The sequence below is a fragment of the Nematolebias whitei genome, chromosome 14, assembly GCF_014905685.2.
Source record: "Nematolebias whitei isolate Nwh7 chromosome 14, NemWhi1, whole genome shotgun sequence".
Lineage (NCBI taxonomy): Eukaryota > Metazoa > Chordata > Actinopteri > Cyprinodontiformes > Rivulidae > Nematolebias > Nematolebias whitei.
In genome coordinates this window covers 39,203,094-39,208,098 of record NC_056511.1, presented here as the reverse complement: position 1 = coordinate 39,208,098, position 5,005 = coordinate 39,203,094, and positions in this window count along the sequence as shown.

Genomic DNA, 5,005 nt, shown 5'->3' with positions numbered 1-5,005 from the left:
AAAACAAATGAGGGTGGAGGCAAGTGTGGGCGTTTCACCTTTTCCACCCACATTTTGATGTCGGTCCAGGGAGTTGAACCGGCAACTTTCCAATCACAGGCCCACCTTCTCGAACCTCTGCACCACCACGTCCCGGGCTTCGGATGCATTAAGTGACTGCATTTATAGAAAACTGTTAAAACGAGCCTCTTCTGGTGTGCATAAAAACGATAAAATTCAATCTCATGTTCGTTAAGGTCGAAGCTTCAAAGAGCCGCAGGCTGCAGACCCCCTGGCTGATTGGAGGCAAAATATAAAGGACGCCTCAAGACTTGTGCACAGCACTGCTCCTTCCTGAGTGCTTTGCTAAAACTTTTATACATCCAAACAGTTTTTTTTTAATGTAGCACAAAGTGACAGAATAATGTGCAGTTCATAAGTTTGACCACCAGGGGTCAGTCTTCGTTTTGATGTCCTTTGGTGTCTTCGTTTAATCCGGAGGACTGCTCATCTGACCCAGGTAGTTCCAATAGATGAAAATCCTAAAAACCCAGAGAAGTGTGTCATCACCTCTGAAACCTCACCCTGAGGGTCCTGTTAGACCTCAGTGCTGCATTTGATACAGTTCATATGATAGTGCAATTACAGGAACGGCTCCAAATTAATTAAATCATATCTGATATCCATTTAGTAAATGTAAATAATGAAGCTTCCTCATACACCAAAGATAGTCATGGAGTTCCTCAGGGTTCAGTGCTTGGCCCAATACTTTTTACTTTATGTATGCTTCCATTAGGTAAAGTTATTAAACAGCATGGGATCATTTTTCATTGTTATGCTGATGATACATGACAGGTATACTTCCTGTGCAGGTGTGGTGTTTAATGTGTTAGAGATGCACGGCTGAAATCATTTCTTTCAGCAGGAGGCGAGCGGGCAAATATTTACGTTGTATAGACGATAAATGCGACGTGATGCAACAAGTCTGAGCCGAGTCCCGGACAGGCTGAACCAATTACCCGGGCCTTGATGACGTGTCCAACACCAACATCCAGCCAGGTCCAGATGGTCCTCAGAGGCTGGGATATTTATACGTTTCTAAACTGTCTTAAAAAAAGGAAGTCTGGCTCCTTAGAAGCAAAGTATTTCAGCTGCAAGACATTTTGACTCTACTGTTGTAACTTCATGGGTAAAAGAAGAGGAGTGTGAGGCACCTTTTGGTCATGGATTACAGTGAGGTAAACTTATTTTTAGTCAAGCCAACATATTTTCTGTCGTAAAATGTAAACTTTTCAGCTCAACTTTGTGAGAAAATAGACAGGAAAAGAAGAAGGTGGGTGGAAAGGGCTGGAAAGAGGGATGGACCTGGCAGAAGGATGAGTGTAGGCTCACCAAAATATTCACTTTGAAAAGAACTCAGCTGCAGAGGAGACCAGCGGAGACAACCTGGGAACGACTTTACACAAAACTGTTTGGGATGACGCCTCATCTTGTGTTTTTATTCTTTGGACTGGACCCAGCCGTGGAAAAGGAAATGCTCTCTGCCAGTTTGGGTAAATAGAAACAAAGATGTTTGCTCGTTCGGAGTGCGTCTGCTTGTTTTGTAGAGATGTAAAAAGAAAACTGACGGAGTTTGATCATCACGAGCACTTTTCTACTGTAATGGAGGAGCAGGTGGACTGGTTCCAGTTTGTGAATGAACACTTTCCTGTGAGGATCCAGCTCCTTTTGAGGGCTTCAGGTGTCGACTAATGTGCAGTGAGAAGAAGTTTAATCCTAACTGGGAGGTGCACACGTGCCTGACTGAGCATATTTTATTGGAAAATTCGAACACTGTCTAAACTGTGTTGATTTTGCACATAGCTGTGACAGATTGCAGAGCTGTGCGAGTTGAGTGGGCAGATGTCCCAAAGGCTTCAGTGCATCTGTTTTATGAGTTAATTAAATAAAAGATTTGAGCGTATTTAATGGTTTCGTGCTCCTTTCAGTCCACTTGTCTCAGAGCAGCACTGGGCTGAATGTAGTTTATGTTTTAAAGCAGAGGTTTAAAGTAGATCAAGTGCATTTAAACTGGTGATTTTCTCCCTCGCCAGTGAAAGGCTACAAACACGCCCTCCAAAAATATATATATAAATAAATAAAATATTTCTAACTCATTTAAATGTACAGCTTTTGAGCTAAAGCCTGGTGTGAGAATAGCTGAGCCTGATCCACAACACACGGTCTGAGGGCTGGCACAAGATCTTTGTTTAACCATTCAGAGTCAACTTCTTCTGTCTGTTAGCCAAACGGACAGAATTTTATGAAACTTTCAGAAAATTATCACTGGACAGCTCTTCAACTTTTGAAGCCGATCCAATTCAAGATGGCTGCTGCAGCCAACTGACTTTAGTAAACAAACAAAAATAAAAATTATACAGATCGAGCTAAAGTTTGGTGTGAGAGTCATTTTCAACTCACACACCAGGGGCTACTCATTGCACGAACTTTGCTTAAAACATTATTATTAACCGCTGGAATTAGTCCTGTCTGTGTTAGCAAAATATCTCAAGGAACACAGGAAGGAACTCAGTGAAACTTGAGCTGAGGATGACGACTAGGATCAAAGCTTTAATTTAAGATGGCCGCCACCTTAGCAGACACCGAAATGGCTACAACACTGGAGCAGAAAAGTAAATTATCTTTCAAATGTGGATTAATCCATAAAAAATTGCAAAGCCATTGCTGTGAGGTCATATTTTAAGACACATTAGCTAGCGCTGGTGGCCATCTTGAAATTTCAAGTGGTTAATGTACTTTTCAAAATAGACCTAAAGGGAACGTCTGAAAGTTTAATGTTTGCATTTAGATTTGAAATATTTTGCAGAATTCGGTCACTTATCTGCTCCACTAGAACCGAGTCCATCTTTCAGATACTGAGCCTCATTTTACTGTGGTAGTAGCTGAGAGTTATACGTTCTCATAAGTTTACCTTGGTCTAAAACACGGTCATGAAAGACATGGAGAGAATGTGTTGCACTATTTGGATCATTTTAAATCAAGTTATGGTTTTGAAATATCTGCAGATGTGTAGCTTTTTTCTACAGGATGGTCAGTTTTGTCCCAAGAAGTATTTATCATTCAGGTTGTCATCAGAGGTCCTATCAGAGAGTGGTATTCATGTGTTCCTGTTTCTATAGAAGAAGAGGTGATCAGTACCTGGTTCTTATCAGCCTCCAAACAGCCGGAGTGCGAATTAGTTTCTCTGAAGGAGAAAAGTGTTACCATCCCCTGCTCCTCCACCTGTCTGCTGTTAACTACAGTCACCCTGCAGAGGCCTGAAGGTGTCTGCTCTTTGCTTTTACGTTCCAAAAACAAGCTGCGCAAACGAAGCGATCCAAAACTTTACTTGTTCTTCCAAAATCACACTTAGTGAGGACCTTGTGCACCGTGGTTATCAAAACGCTAAGACGCAGTACGATCTGGAGAAACGCCACGGTCAGTCAGCTGTTGTAACAGGCTCATCACAGCATTTACTGTAGGTAAAACTACAAAACCAAAGTTAAAAATATATAAATAATGACAATATTTCAGTATATTTTTACTTCAATTTTTTTTTTCAGGTAAAACTATAAACCAAAGTCAAAAATATATGAATAGTGAAAATATTTCAGTAAACTTCAATTTTTTTTTTATACACAAATAACACAAGTTTCAGACAGTTGTATAGATTCTGAGGTAGAATTCAGTATGAAAGTAGATAAAAGTAATCCTCGATACATAATCTGAGCCCTTTACGTCGTACAAGATCTTTGCTTAAAGCTTTGGCACCCCTGTTTGTCTGTTAGTAAAATATCTCATGAACAGCACACTCTCAGGAAGTGGACACGCGTCTACAACTGATTGACTTTTGATCTCAGTCCAATTTAAAGATGGCCGCTACAGCTGATTAAACTCACCCAATGAAAAAATAACTATAACTTGGTCAATTACTGATTCTGAGCTGACAGTTGATGTGGTAGTAGCTGACAGTCATGCTGAAAGTCTTGCAGTAAATTAGTTTAAAACTCTTGCATGAAAGGTGGCAGGTGATAATCATTCCTTCAAGGAAGGCTTTTAACCGAGTATTTTCATCTGCACTTTTTATGTTTTAACACAAAGGAAAATATTTATAGTTAAAGTTTCTTCTTCTACACTTTCACAGTTTTTGTCCTTAATGTGAATACTTTAGTTCCTATACCATCATTTAAAAATATATCTGATCTGTTTCCTTATTTAGAGAAGACAAACAACCATAATGACTAACATCTAAAAGGACCTTTTAAACGCTCCTCCACCTCATCACTGAGGAGAGCTGACTCACATCTCGCCTCCCTGCAGACTTCATGAGCATCTGGATCCTTAGCTGCCTCTGTTTGTTTTTCCTCTGTGAGTCGTCATCTGCTTTCATTTCCTCCATCTCCTCTCTGGCTCTCCGACCATGGGAAAAGCCTTCTGAGATCAATAGTGGAGGCTTTTCTCTCACTTTCTTCTGCCCTGTGTTTGTCTGTGGGCCAAACGCAGCTCCCTGTGGGACGCCTGAAGAGACGCTCACTTCCTGTGGTGGTTCTCTGCCGCATCGTTGCAAATGTATCGAGAAGAGAGGCTGCATTTATCAGGCAGAGATGTTCCAGCAGAGTGGAAATACATGTCTTTTTAGCAGTTTGTTCCATCAAAGAGCAGGAAGTGAGAGGACATGAGGTCTGTTCCTGCTCCTCACTCCCACACCACATGTTGCTTCTCTCATAGATCAGACCGAGCTGACGCTCTCTGGTTGTCTGGTGTGGACATACAAAACTTTCAAGAGACATTGGAAATGTTGCAGGAGTGGCTGCCACCTAAAGGGGCCCCTCGAGTTAAGATGTTGTTTATCTGCCAAATACAGAAAGGGAATCAATAAACAGGAAATCTGAGAATGTTTTGAAGCAGCAGTGCTGCTGCAAAGTCCTCCCCACTCCTCCCACACACACACACACACACACACACACACACACACACACACACACAC